Source organism: Ambystoma mexicanum, chromosome 1p (assembly GCF_040938575.1).
Source record: "Ambystoma mexicanum isolate Mex_15411 chromosome 1p, UKY_AmexF1_1, whole genome shotgun sequence".
Lineage (NCBI taxonomy): Eukaryota > Metazoa > Chordata > Amphibia > Caudata > Ambystomatidae > Ambystoma > Ambystoma mexicanum.
The window spans coordinates 1,460,890,424-1,460,906,210 of NC_090921.1; the positions used below are offsets into that span (position 1 = coordinate 1,460,890,424).

General features: G+C 44.1%; 1 protein-coding gene across 2 annotated transcripts in view; it reads right to left on the reverse strand.

The window, feature by feature from the left end:
- LOC138455450 (deoxyribodipyrimidine photo-lyase-like) overlaps positions 1-15,787 on the reverse strand; it is a 392,352-nt gene that overhangs the window by 280,211 nt on the left and 96,354 nt on the right. The gene's annotated exons all lie outside the window — the stretch shown is intronic.

A 15,787-nucleotide genomic window follows, 5' to 3' on the forward strand; every position in this document is an offset into this window, starting at 1 on the left:
CATGTCAGAGTGTGTGCCATAATTTAAGATCATAAGGATGAAAGAAAAGGGTATATGCTCGACTGGCCTCTAAACCAGTGGAGAGAACATTTTTTGAAAATATTGTCTGAATTGGGTGTTTCAGTTGAAATCTTATGCAGAAACCCCTTGCTGTTTAAGAGCGCAGTGTGGGCGGCTGATTGGTATGAAACGGAAGGAAAGAGATCCAAGTCAAAGATTCATACCCTCTGGAGCACCCTTAGTGGTTAACCAAATATTACCCCACAATATCTGAAAAAACTGCCAAGCGCCAAACACAGAGATCTGTTCCTGAGATTCTGCTTAAACGTTCTTCACACCAAAGTCACTTTGCATAGATATGGGATGGCAGAGGACGATAGATGTCATCTGTGCAAAGTCCAGCCGGAATCATTAAAACACCTGATCCTCTTCTGCCTGGAATTAAGAACTCGGAGAACACTTTATTTATACAAGCGCATGAAAAACACTTTTGGAAAGGATGTAGAGGCTTGGTGGGAGTCTCTCTATGGAGGGACCAATGCGCGTTTGATGAGATCGCCATTAACATTACGGAAATAATATTCTCGGAAAAATGTCTGGGACTTGTTAAATCAAAAAGAGATCGGGGCTTTATCTTCTGAGCTAATCCCGAGCATGCTACATTTCTCTAGCAAAATAGCTGTGTTCATAAAGTACCTGATTGATGTACTCTATACCCTGATGTGTTCTCTGTTTTTCTTTATTCTTGTTTTTCATTTTTGGTTTTATTTAATGGATGGATTTGTCTAGCAAAATTTGTAATAAACTAAATGCTAATAAAAAATAAAAGAAAAGAAAAAATGAAGGACACCCATAATGGACAGTGGCCTTCAAGAATCTCAGGGTGCATCAGCACTGTCAAAACAGCAAATACTGAGAAAAACGTACTGCTGTAGAGTGGCTCGGTGGTATGCCTACTGCCACCACTAACTAGCATCAAAGCCTGAGATAAAGGGTGGGCGAAGCTGAAAGGAGAAGGAGCATGATATCTCAGATCCGGTCCTTACAAGTGCAGGGTGGCCTAAGAATGACACCAAGGGAAAGTGCCAGCCCAGCAGGGAGAGTTAATGGAATATTTCCTTTCTGGCATTCAGAGCAGGTTGGTTGGCAGTGGGCCCAATCACCCGTCAGGTCTGATGAATTGCTTACATGTAGAAGATTGATACTATTTTCTTTTTTAAATGTAATGTTTGATTTAGCATGCTTGACAAAAATTAAGATCTTTGAGATGTTTTCATTGATGTAATTAATAAATGTGGCCTTTGGTATGTTCCTAAACTGACATACTCGTCATGGAGATTTCTTATGGGACACTGGACCATAAGGGGTGCTCCGCAGCAGTCTACAGATGGCATCCCAAGGCAAGGGCTCCACAGGGCCTCGCGCTCTTGGAGACCTCACAGGCCCTGGTCGCTGTTTAGAAGGAGGCTGTGCTCTTGGCACCACTCCCCAGCCCAGCACCTAGCCTTTGCTTTAGGGCCTTTTAAAACCCCTTTTAACACGCCAAACCCTTCAGTTTGTCCAACTGAATGGGTAGCTCTTTATTGCGGTGAAAGGCTACAAGTATCATACTCTTTTTGTTAGACGTATGTGTGTCTAAGTGTCCAAGGCTGATTTCACTCCCTGTGACCTCATTGTTTGCATTACTTCCAAAGATGTCAAGAAATATGGACATTGGGGAGACCGCATATCTTTTGTTCCACGTAGCCTCAAAAATCCCAAATCCACATGCAGCCCAGCCACCTCAGCTTTCGAACTGATCAGCGCTACTGTCACTCGGATCATTATTTCACTTCTCAGCCAACTGCGTTACTGACAGATCTTTCTCAGAAGCCTCCCACAAACCTCCTCTCCTCCCCTAGAAAAAGGTGCTCCACTTCCCCACCCCGCTTGAGTGTCCCTCTCCAGAGAGCAGGCTAACTCTCAATAACACAACCCCTCTTGTATACATTCCTTGCCCCGCGTTTCTAACTAATCCGTGGTCCTCGTCCCCCTTACCCAGCTTAAACCAGCTGCAACAGTAGGCACAGATCACAGCCCCCCCCCGCCCCTCCGGCTCACAAACCCAACACTGATGAACTTCACACAGACCGACATGTTGAAGCCCTTCCACGTTGACACCTCTGCTGTAACCTCGCTGCACATCTCTCGAACGAGCTCTGCCCTCAGGAGCAAGAGTGGGCGAGATTACGGCTGGTGAAGAGAAATCGGCAACAATGTCTTTGTATTTCGCTTCCGACTTTTTCTAGGTCAAAATAATTGTTAAGAAAGCGGATTCTATGTGAACATCGCCACCTCCTCGCATTTAATTAATTTATCCAGTCCTGTTCAAGAACCACCTCTTTGATCAGCTGAGCCAAAGCAGCCTCAGGGCTTGCCATATTTTTCCCATTCATCCCTGCCCAGGCCAAATAATGTGGGGACAAAAAGGCTTGCCACGAAAGTTTGAGGGACTCCACCAGTTGGTGTGAATGAGTGATCAGGAGAGTGTGCCCACGCCGGGGCACGGTGTGATGAAGCCCCAGTGTCCTGGCAGTGAAGGCGCAGTGCAGGCAGGAGGGTGTTGTTTACCTCTCTGAGCTGCTCCTGCTGCAGTAACAATTCCTAACGCACCCACTGCTCGCAAAGCTCCCCGCAGAGGAAAAGAGTAAAAAAACAAGCGGTGGGTGAAGTGATCGGCCGAGCAGAGTGTAATGGCAGACACTCGTGTAATGGTTCCGTCGCCACCGCCTCCAACAACACCTACCACGTTACCACCACCGCCGATAAACCTGTGCTGCCCTGCAGATTAATTACCGGCCGTTCTGCTGAAAGTAGTGCTCCTGCTTGGACTCCACTCTGTCCATCACCGCCATGGCGCCGACTTGTTCACAAGGAAAGCAACGCAAATAGCTGCAGGAGGTGGCAAGGCGATAGGGGAAGCCTGCCTGGCTGCCTGAGTGGGGGTCCTTACAAGGTTGCCCGTCTGGAAACAGTGCCGGTAAGCTTGCCGGTACCGTTGCTTCCGGACTGGCAAACTACGAGTTCAATACAATGTCCGGAACATCATGGATATTTTAAAAAAAATGTATGTATGGTTAATTTGCGCCTCTTTTTTTTCTTTGAATTACACCTGGGACTGCCAGGTGCTGCGGGTGTGCTTGGTCCTATATATTTCCTATGTTTCCTTCTTTTCTATTATTTTGAAGCCAGTCTCTGTAGCACAGGCAGTAGGGGTTGTCACTGGTACTTGGAAGGTTCCAGGTTCGAACCAATCCTCCAACTTTTAAATTCGGAACGTGTTGGGGTAAATAATTACAATTTTATTTTCCATACCGCCCAACCATGCAAATCCAAGAGGGGTTTCTCAAATGGAATCCGGGTTGCCCTGTTCACCCTAGTTATGCGAGACCACTTGAGACAGCCCAGTCTGCATTTTTCCACTTTAACAAGATTATATGTAATTTTAATTACTTTTGAATATGAATGTTTATGTATACATATATTTAAAAATTGATATTTTATTTTGTGTTTATATTGATATTTCAACTTATATTAACACTGGTTCGCCTACTGCAGAGCCTCATACAGTGCCAATTCTGCAGTTTTTATTTTATTGTTTATTTATTTACTTATTTCTTAAGTTAGGTGATTTGCCTTCACTGAGGTGCCATCTGTTCGGTTTCAGGTTCAGCCTGAATTCTATTGCGAGGTTACCCCCTCGTGTACTGCAGATTATCACGCCCTGCTCGGGCGAGCAGTTGGAGGTGCACTTGCTCAGTGTTTCCTACCTTAAACTTGACAGTTTTCTTTTGTTCAGGGGCTGCTGGTGGCAGATGTCATTATCTTCCCTGGAAAGGTGCAGTCACCTGCTCGGTGGCAAGGTTGCCTGTGTTTTCTGCGAGGGGTCCCCTCGTATACTGCTGGGTCCACGCCCTGCTAGGGTGAGCAGTTTGAGGTACACTTGCTCAGTGTTTCCTCCCTTAAAGTCGGCAACTTGGGTAATTACCTTAACTGGCATGCACCATAACCTGCTCGGTTCTAATGCGAGGTTACCCCCTCGTATACTGCTGATTATCACGCCCTGCTCGGGCGAGCAGTTGGAGATGCACTTGCTCAGTGTATTACTCCCTTAAGGTCGGCAGCTTTGTTTAAGTGCTGCATATGGCTGACGCCATTGTTTGTTCTGGTAGGCGTGCAGTAACCGTCGGTTTCAGGCTTCGCCTGGTTTATACTGCGAGGTGCTCCCTCGTGTACTATTAGTTGCCACACCCTGCTGGGGTGAGCAGTTGAGGTGCACTTGCTCAGTGTACGCTTTTGATAAACAATATGTTTAAGTGTTGACTGGAGCACATTTGCGTTTTTCAGAATTGTCAGTGGCCCGGATAGCTCAGTGAGTACCAGCTTATATAAGGGCCTGGGGTTCGGACCCCTGTGAGGGCATAACCCCTCTTCGTTGGATATATTATATATTTTATATATTATATATTATTTATTTATTAAGTACTTTGAAGAAAAGAGAGTGTGGAAGTGGTTGTAAACAGACCCATATGGAGGAGTTGTACCTTCCTCTCTAACCATCTCTCTGGTATTATCCTTCGTCTTTTAGTTAAAAATTCTGTCGCCCTTTACCTTAGTTAGTTCAGGGCAACTCAGTCCTTTCCTTAGGTTTGCTTCCCCGACCTCAATTGCTCCACCCAATACCCGTGCTGATTAAGCTACAGTATTTTCTCTCAACATGAGGAGAAAACAGAGTGTCTCTAGTGAGGTCTGCAGGGTTTAAGGCTCTTTAGTGGGGACATGTTTTTCTCCCCTACTTTTCTTCCATTGGACATCCATTATTCTATTGGATTTTGGTGGAGACCGGGTCAGCTTGAGGGTAACTGTTCAGTTTTTGTTGCATGACAAGTTGAGCAACCGTGTTTTACTTGGATGGAATGTTTGGAAACACTTGATGGTATCTGATAGATGAGTTGCCAAGTAATAACTTTATGGCGCCTGCCCCATGGTTTTCCTCCCAAAGCTTGGCCTATGGTTCAGCTTGCTGTCTAATAGTATATTGCAACTTCTCCTCTGCTCGAGGAGTACAAGTAGGCTTCTGTACCCTCATGAGCGTTGCTTTACCTCTTTATACATATATATTTTTCTATAGTGCACCAAATAGAGTGCTGTTTTCATATCTGTGCTGACCCTACTGATGAAGGTTCCTAACTTTAGAAAGGTCTAAATCTGTCTTTTATCCTGCTGAGATCGATAAGTAAGCACCTCTTGTATACCTGAGGGTTCGTCGTACTGTATAGGTACTGGTTTGCTATGGACAATGTGCTTAGTTTTTCATTCCCTGATTCCTTTAGTGGCCAGTCAGCCTCACATGAATACAGTGATTCAGTCCTCAGGGTTTGAGGGGACAGTGGTCCCAGTTTCTTTCTCAACCTTACATTTACGGGGCATTGATAATTATCCAGAGTCCTTTCCCCCTCATTCCCTTCCCGCCATCCCTGGGGGAGATTGCATCATATTATTACACGTCTGGGGGTAACACCCGATGGTTTTCCGTTTTCCTTTTTTACAGGAGTTCTGACGCGTGACCAGTGCAGACTCGCACTGAGCATGTCCCTCCCGTCAGTTACTTTCCTTTCTGCTAATATCTGGTATTTCAAGAAGTTAAGCTGATCCTGTCCACGGTCAGGGGTTGGTTAGAGGTGCTATAGTGTATTTATTTCTCTTAAGGGTGTAAAGCGGTGCTTTAATGGGGTCCTCAGGGTAGCTTTCTTCTGGGTTGCAAGGTTTCCCTTGGATAAGTGGGGGAGGTTTCTCCTCTTTTGGGAGGACTCAATATCCTTTGGTGGGATAGAGGGGTCTGGGAGTGATACTAATTCCCCATCCACGTTCTCCTGACTCTCTATTGATGTGTTCTAGCGTCTATACATTCACTATCAGAAGGTGTCTGCCGCTATGATTCCCAGAGGGCTGGGATATTTATATTTAGTTACTGACGTGGTTCTCATAGTCGCCTGCATGGCAGGTGGTCCTTTGGGTTCTTTCACAAGAGTTTGTTTTTACAGTAAGGTGCCAGCTGAAGGTGCTGTGAGCTTCAAGGATCTGTAAGTTGGCTGAAATATTTGCTGGACCTATTCTGGTGTGCAACTTCACTGTTTAGTGATTAGTTCTTTGCAGTTTAGAGTCTTGCTAAGACTTTGGAATTTTGGTGTCCTCCTTCGGTTAGTTTTGATCCTCTAGGGGTTTATCTCCAGGGAGGAGGGATCAAGGTTCAAACACCGGGCATATCTACAAGGGAGTTTACATATCACTATAATGGTGGCGATTGGATGTCAGATACATTTTTTCTCCTTGCCAAGTTTGCCTTCTTAAGGATCAGGTTTGTTAATATCTGCCTTTTGTCATGTAGCAGAGTCCTTCTGCAAGAGTTACGGAGGTCTGAAGGTCTCCGTGTTGGCGGTTTGATGGGTTTAGCTTCTCGGGTGGGGCTCCTCTCTTCCATTCTGTTTCTGCCTCCAGAAGACATCCCTCCTTAGTATACATATATGTCTGAAGACAATTGTGGGTTAATTCTATTGCTTTTCCGCTCTGCTCAGGATGGGTTGTCCTATTACAAAATGTACTCCCATTTTACCTTTTGAAGATTTGTCTTTCCCTCTTGGTTCCCAGTGTAGTTCTGCGACATGCCCTATTTCTAATGCATTATCTTCCTTTAATGCATGGGATGGAACCTACAAGACTTTCACCCCTATGGGGTACTTTTCTTTATCTCCAGGAGAGCTAGGTGCTTATTTTCTTTGGTTTGCTTTCTAGGTTCCCAAAAAGGGTATGAATTTAAGTGTTTTAAATGTTTGATTGGACAACAGAGGTGTTGATTTCAGATGAGTTTTGTCCTAACCTATTAGTATAGGATAACTTTGTTCAATGTTATCCCCTCTTTTAACCAGTTGGTTTTGGTGGCTGGTAAGGAACACAGGAATTGACACATGTTCCTGTTTTCTTGCAGTGGATTTGTCTATGCCTTATAAGACAGTTTTTCGGGCATCCTAGTCTTGGGCAATTCTCTTGCGGTCAGCTGATTATTTAATGAAAACATTTAAGGTTTCCTTTCCTATTATTTTATTATTCATTATATTGGCTCTATTATGGATCATGTTGTACTAATGAGATGCAAGGGCTTTGAACTTGCATAATATGAGCCTCCTGTCCTGTCATAGAATGACTAATCCCCCACACTAACGTGAGATGGGGGTTTAGATTCTATTAAAGACAAGGAGGCGATTATTATCCCACCCTCCCACCCTGGATATGATATGATGTCAATTGTGATATGCATGTACATAGGTGGTTCAAGTGAAAACATTCTTTGGTTTGTTGTTCTGCCCAACCACCCACCCTTCTTGCTTGTTGTTTTTTACAGCTATGGTTTAAGGTCCTGATCAGGAGTGTGGCTCGCAGTTACAAGTTATGGAGTGCGTGGTACGAGAGCTTCACTGGATTGGCCTTCATCGGTTATCGTCTGATCTGTGCAGTGGACGTCTGGTTCAAGACAGCTACAGAAAGAGGGGTTGGGATTGGAGTAATGGACTTATATGGGGAAGGGTCCCTGCTCATTGGTCGCCTGCAGGGCATGACCTGTCCTCCATGATGGATAGGGGAGCTCCCATACATTGACATTGAACTCCATTTAGTTCTGTTCTTTACAACTTTTTTGTTTGTAAAAGTTTTTTTCTTTGCTGCTGTGGTTTCAGAGTAAAGATTGTAATGCATAATAATCGCCTCCTTGTCTTTAATAGAATCTAAACCCCCATCTCACGTTAGTGTGGGGGATTAGTCATTCTCATTGAGTCCAATGGGACTCGAATGTGGATGGGGAGTAATATTTTCCAGTGCCCGGCAATGCGCAATTACCGGAACCGCAAGACCCCATTACCGGGTGCCGGAAAAAAGGACTATGGCGGCAGCCATGCCGTTTTTACTGGCACGGCTACCGCCGGACTCATAATGAGGCCCTGTGTCTCACAAAGAGATTACTACGCACTCCAGCGTTGCAAGTCACACAGACATGACAGTAATCCCGATTAGTAGAAAATAGGATAAACAAGCCACTATTGGATTACATTTGCATAGTACAACAGGAATTAACACATTTATGTCTGCGTGCGTTGGCAATTGTCATGCCAACCACAAATGCTGCTTCTTGGAACCCCTTTCTTCTTGTAGCAATGTTTTGGTGATATTTGGTGGCTTATGACCCCAAAAAGCACCAAAAGCAAAAAAGGAGGATTTATTTCAGCAGCTTTTGCCAATCTTAGCAGCCTTTCCAGAGGGCTAAATCATGGTATGAGGCCATTTTAGTAAGGCAGTAGATTCCTTGACAGCCAAATCTCTAACCTCATTCTCTTGCGGATTTTGAGAAGGCAAAGGCAGTAGCAAAATTACAGAGGGATCTTGGCCTAATAGACATTTTTACATTTCCATCTTGCAAAGAAATGGACTATACCTTTTCCCCACGTGCATAGAGTCCACTACTGCATCGATTCTTTTTTCTAATGTCAGTAGCCTTGATTCCATGCCTCTCGAAGGCAAATATAGGCCTCTGGGTTCTTTCTGATCACTCTGCGGTGACAGTTGGAGTGATGGTCGATAAGATGAGCCAAAACCTCTTTGGTGAAAGACACCATGCTAACAAGATCCAATAAGAAGGATGGAGATTTCCGTGGTCATTACTACATAATTCCCAGAGGATAACTCTGCAAAGTGAACTGGAGGGATCAATGTGATTCTATCGAATTGCAGCTTCCCAAATCCTCCACCTGTAGAATACTGTCCACTGAACCCCCCTCTCTTCACTCCCGCCAAATCCCTTTTTGACAAACCCCCCACTCACTTCCTGCTTTCACTGCTTCAGACAGCCTACTTTATCTGAACTGAGTGGGGGCTCCTCCCTCCTGCCCCAATATCCTATATGCCCCGTGACCCCAGTCCCACACCCCACATAACTCCTAAGCCCACTCTCCTCATCCCACTCCACATGTCCCCCCAACCTTTCCCCTACCTCCGGATTGCACACGGTTTAAAAAAAAAAAGCTGTATTGTCAAATTAAATAAACCATTTAATAAAACAAATAAAAAAAGAACGCTTATTGCGCTTTTCACCAACCCAGTATTCACTGTCCAGGCAGTCAGTGGTCCATGAAATCGGCTAACACTGATTTCATGAACCCATTTTCATAGAATATGCATATGTCCAATTGAAAAAAACTCTGGGAGGCACATAAAGCAGTACTGAGAGGTGAACTGACCAGCCAGGCATCCGGCTACGTAAAACTTAAGGGGGGGGGGAGCAAGTAACTACAGGAAGAGCTTCGGCTAGAAGAAAAGGCCCAGAAGGACAACGCCCCTCTGAAAGCATTCCGGCAGCTACAAATAGCAAGGATCCAACTAGGTCACCTGGAGGAAAAGACTTCCAACAGCCTGCTGCAAACCAAGTACAACTATTTCTCCCGATTTTATAAAGCCAATACACTTTTTAGCTGATATACTAAAGAAATTTAAATCCCGAAAATGTCCTACTATGTTTGAAAGACACAAAGGTTATCTTGCACCATGAGGAGAAAAGGCCAATATTTTGGTTGCAAACTTCAGCCATCTGATGAAGGGAGAACCCCCCCACCCCCCAGCCACAGCGAGTATGCCATCCAACAGTGGGAGAAAGTTAAATACTAGACTCCCCGATTACAAGTGAGGAGGTAGAAGAGGCCATCCCCTCCATCCCCAGGAACACATTCCAAGACCAGCCTTGAAGAGTTATCTCCCATGTTTTACAAAGTGTTTAAAAAGCAACTGATAGAACCAATGTTAAAGCGATTTGATTATTTTCAAGCACCTGACTAAGTAACTCCCGTAATGGCTAAATAATTAACTACTCTTTTGCTGAAACCAGGCAAAGAATGCACAGCCTGTAGAGCTTATCGACTGATCTCCTTGATAAACACAGATGGCAAAATCTATGCTAAGTTCCTGGCAACACGACTAATATGAGCCTCACTGAGCGGGATCGATCAGTCAGACTTCATCGCAAACAGAGACAACAGATTGCGAATAATTGATTTGATTGAATGGGCCAAGCGGACAGGGGAAGGTTTCACAATAGTAGCACTTTGATGCCAATAAAGCATTCAACAGGGTTGATTGGATGCACCTCAACAGGGTAATCATAGCCTGTGGCTTTGGACTTTTTTTTATAAAGGTCTACATACAAGAATTAAATTAAATGGCACCCGTACAGAAAAGAAATCCAATCTCCAGAGGCACATATCGGACTCTCTCATATCTCATTTTTGCTCTCTCTAGGAAACCCCTAGCTTGCAGAACCAGATCCAACGAGAATATCCAGGTGATAACAGCACACCAAAATACCCATAAAAATGATCTATATGAGGACAATGTCCTGATATATCTCATAATGAAGACTAGCTCCCTCGCTACATTTGTTCAAGTGCTAGAGAGCTCTAAAAAGGTTTCTGTTTTCACTATAAAGTAAGCGAAATCAAAAGGCCTCACTATCTCAGAGTGATCCCAGACTACACACAACATAGAAGAAGATTTTCCCTTCAGATGTACAAACTCTTCCATGAAATACCTGGGCCACCACTTAACATCTAAGACCTCTGAATTATTTCAGGGAAATATCCAGCCGCTTTTCAGAGAATTGTCGGGGGAAGGATTTGCGGCAGTGTTAGTTCAGGTTTAAAATCAAACCAAATCAAAGTTTTTATACCTTTTATTGGACTAACTGAAAATATTATTCTGAGATAGTAGATGCATAAGCTTTTGAAGTCGCAGAGGCTGCTTCATCAGATGGTAATCACAAGATAATACATGCATCCAAGCAACCAACAAATCTAGCACGGCACCTCACCAGAAGCACATGTCTACCATATTAAGAACAAATGAGACAGGGAACATCCCTGTGCAATGTTAGGAGATGCAGAATCTGCACCAAATCAGCAATAACAACTCTACAGAACCACACGTTACAGATACAAGAGACATACAATTGCAATGCGGTATACCTCATCCAATGCAAGAAATGCTCACATAGAAAATCTCTTGATGGGATTTGCAAGGATCTATGTATGTGAAATAACAACCGTGGAAAGACAAACTATCTTGAACACAAAACAAAAACACCAGTTCGTTAACACCTCATACAGGATAGGCACACACTGCAGGACCCGTCTTTGATGGTACTGAAAGTCAGCATCTCAAGGATCACACAAAGAAAATTGTAGGAGCTCAAATATTTGAAGATTCTCAACGTGAAAAATGATGGTCTGAAAATAAATATAGAATTTATTAAACACTATGACCCACTTTGAGCATGGGACTTTCAAGGCAACCACATCAACAGTGCCAGAAGACAAACTGCTTATACCGCCTCAAACATAGAACAGTTGGACAAAAGGTTTCAGAACCCCACTTTTAAGGTAACTTTGGATGTCTGAGTACAAAGGATTGGTACCTATTATCGAACAAGAGGCACATTCCACCAATATTGTATATTTCACCATTCTAACAGTGGTAACCTATTTTTGACTTTGTATGCAAGTCAGTAAAGCACTATCAAACATGAGACACAACTAGGATACATTTGAACATGGCACCTTAGATGCCTAGGGAATACTTCTGTATTGGTTCCACCATATGCATACAAGTAGGCCTATATAACTCTGGTTGAGCAACTGTACGACCATGGCACAGCATTGAGGCTGATAAACATGAAGTAGCTTCTGACAATGTGCTAGTCTCAACCGTCTGATGAAGGGTGCTATTTTTTATCTGGTTGCGCTTTTAATTTTCCTGTTCTGAATAAAGAGTTCACCTCAGCTGCACTCCTGCCACCCTCTTGCCGCTTCCTATCTCCTATCCTCTACCTATCTTCTAACTCAAGTAGCACCCACTTTGAAGTCACGTTTTTTGTTTCAAATGTAATAACGGGAAGAGACACCCCTGATACCCTTTATTCACCTGCTGGTCCTTCCTTCGCCTTTCCACGAAACCGTTTGTCCTGCTCAACTTTTTAAATTGTTTTTCCAAAAGGTTTCCTTTTCATTTGCAAACGAGTAAATGCTGTCCCTGTAAAAAACAAAACCCCACAACCTACTTATCTCTTCTTACTGATCATTTTTACTGGTTGTGCTCTGCAATCTTTCTTACATTTGGCTTTCAAATGTATTGTTTGTATCGTGTTTTTAATGGGATATTACGTAAAAAGAAAAGGGTTTCTACTGTATAAGTGTCAGAGATTCCATATAATTAAAGGTGCAAGAGGGAAACTGGCACAAAGGTGGTAAAGTATCTAAAACAGAATGCAAGTATCCTAGAGGTAAGGATACTCCCGTCCCCTGCACACTATCAAACTGTAAACAGTCAACCATTAAGGAATTCAATAGGTTTTGAGTACATTCAAGGTAATATTAGTTAAATTGTAATGTATCTAAGAGTTATAGTTTCGAGGGCAAATAAACAAGTAATCCATTATTCAATTCAATGGTATCTTGCAGTCCCTGGCTCAATGCTTTTTGGGACTTAATCCCTTCATTAGGAGCACATTTCACAAAATGTATTTAGCAATTTAAGAAAAAGAAGATGCTTTAGTAAATATACACACTCGTATTGAAATACTAGACAATTCGCCTGCGTGTAATATTAATTTAAGTGGGGGAACGGAAACCTTCCACAATCCCAAAAGAGATGAAAACCACAAACTATCTGAATAGGTAAAAATGTATGAAAATAATTTGACTTGAAAAGTCCCAATGAATTTGCAAGATGTAAGATTACTTGATGCTTCTGAACAGATGCAATGCACACTAGCATGGTGCACACATGAAACCATTTGCAGGCTCTCTCTCCCCCATACACAATGTCTGATGGAGGCTACCCTAACAAGAAGGTCCTTTCAGGAGTATCCTGCATGTTACAGCAAAAGGAAGTCGTTTGGTATGTTATGTTATGTTATTAACATTTGTAAAGCGCGTGTTCGCCCAAAGGCATCATGGCGCTGAAAGGAAGCTACCCAGTCGAAGAAGACCAATGGAGTGGTCCGGCTTAGAACAGGTTGGTTTTCAACGCTCTTCTGAATCCATGATGGTTAACGGTGGCCCTAAGAGATTCAGGGAGGCTGTTCCAAAGTATGGCCGCGGTAACAGAGAAGGCTCTACCATGAGCCTTGCCCGGTTAAACCTAGGGACAGTAAGCAGGTTACAAGTAGCAGAGCGGAGGTCCCGGTCTGGACGGTATCGGGTGAATTTAAGCTGCAAATATTCGGCACCCTGACCATGAATTGCCCGGTGAACAATGCACAGAGATTTAAACTGAATTTGTTGGTTCACCGGGAGCCAATGCAGTTGGCAAAGCACTGGCGTGATGTGGGCACCATAAGGGAAGCCAGTAGCCAGCCTAGCAGCCAGGTTCAGCATACGCTGAAGGCGGTGTATAAGGCTGATAGGTTGAGACAGATAGAGCGAATTGCAGTAGTCCAGTCGTGTGAGGACTAACGCAGCTACCACGGGGGGGCGGAGGGCTACCGGGATCAGGGGCATGACCCTCTTAAGGATTCTGATCTGGTGGTGAGTGGACTGGCACACGGCCGCAACCTGTTTAGACATTGACAAAGAAGCGGAGAGGATAGCTCCTAAATTCTTGACTTTTCCAACTAGATTGGGTAGCGGGCCCAAAGCAGAGGGCCAGAAAGCAGGGGTCCACAAGGAGGGGTTAGGGGGGCAGCCTACCAACAATACCTCAGTCTTATTACGATTTAACTTTAGCCAATTCTGATCCATCCAGATTCCGACTGCTCTAAGGCAGTCGTGGAGACAGAGGTCTCGGACTGATCCTGGTCCAGACGGATCAGGATTTGGGTATCATCTGCATACGAGTAGCAATTTAGCCCATAAGAGCGGATGAGACAAATCAGGGCCCAGATGTAGATGTTAAACAGAATTGGCGATAGAGAGGCTCCCTGAGGAACACCACATGTGAGAAAACAAGAAGGGGAGAGAAACGGTGGCATGGCGAGGGTCTGTGTGCGATCCGAAAGAAACTAAGTAAACCAAGCAAGAACAGCACCGGATATCCCAATCTGTGAGAGGCGAGAGAGAAGAATGGAGTGGTCCACCGTCTCGAAAGCGGCGGAGAGATCTAACAGGATCAGGGCCCCAACTCCGCCAGCATCGACAAGTCTGGACATGTCATCCTGCACCGAGACAAGGACACTTTCCGTACCTCTCCCAGGCCTAAAACCCGCCTGGGAATGATTAAATATTTTGGAAGATTCCAAAAAAGAGGACAGAAGCGGTGTGACCAGTGATTCCAGCAGTTTGGACAGATACAGAAGCAGAGAAATAGGGCGGAAATTAAGGAGGGCAATAACCCTTGCAGATTTCAGTTCTGGGGGAACAAATCCCGACTGACACGAGTTGTTTATTGCCAATGTGATCTCAGTCAGTATGTCAGGTGCAATAGCCTTCATAATAGAGGCTGGGATGGAATCCTCAGGAGATGATGATTTAATCTTCAAAATGGCTGTCAAGACCTCTGCCTCGGTAAATGGAGGGAAGGAGGACCAACTAACCAAGGTATCAGTAGAAGGCACAAAGCTGGGGGTTTCAGGAGGCAATATCGCAAGAGATTTAGCAATGTTTGCTCGTATAGCATCAATTTTAGTAGTAAAAAAGGAGGCCAGGTCATTGCACAGTTCCTGAGAGGGCTTAACCATAGAGGTAAGGGTCTCCGAAGAGGATAGCGAATGCACAATGGAGAAGAGAGTTTTTGGTTTGCACAGAGCGTGTTCAATTTTCTGGGCAAAGAAGGAGGATTTTGCCAGTTTAACGCTCGCCAGGTATGTGGACAGATTGAGTTTATATAGATCTCTAAGCACTGGGTTATAGCCAGTACGCCATTTCCGTTCTGCTTGTCTGAGTTGGAGGTGAGCTGTTTTGAGCTGGTTAGTAAACCAGGGTTGGGAGGGGAGTCTACGGCCTTGAATCAGTTTCAGTGGGGCGAAAAGGTCGGCCACGGTGGTTAAAGAGTGGGACAGTGAGGATAAAGATAGTTGCTTCAAGGGGGCACAATTATAAACAATCTGATCAGTAAGTGCCTTTAGATCAACTGAGCGCCAGGAGCGCAAAGGCATCTTAGGAGGGCGAGCTTTGCAGGAGGAACCAGTAGGTAAAAAAGAACATGAGACTAGGTAATGATCTGACCATATCACTGTATTATGTGGTTATACTCATAACAAAGAGTGGAAGATATCTGATTTTTCCATCGAGCTGAATAAACCTTGCAGACTGTTTTTTCCTGCAATATTAAAATACAGAACCATGATGGATTCATCACTTTCTGCCCTGACTCTGCCTTCCATATTATTCAATTCCAGCATGAGAGGTACTCCATTTTAATTTTGTGAGCTAATCATTATACTTGTGTCACTAACATGACTGAAAGAGTTTAGCACTGACCATTAAGGTTGTTATCTCATTACCCCCTTTAAGTTTAATTACTGCTATTGAACACAGGTGTGCTCTTGATCATAGGGTTCCGTTGGCAATACTATATCTCATTAGCCCGGTCTTGTAGATACACTTTACAGAAGAAACTCAACATTAGACGCCATGAAGCTTAAACATGATCAAAGGTTGAACAATCAAATGCTGCCTGATTTTGCAAAGCACGCTCACACCACGTACTCCCACACAAACAC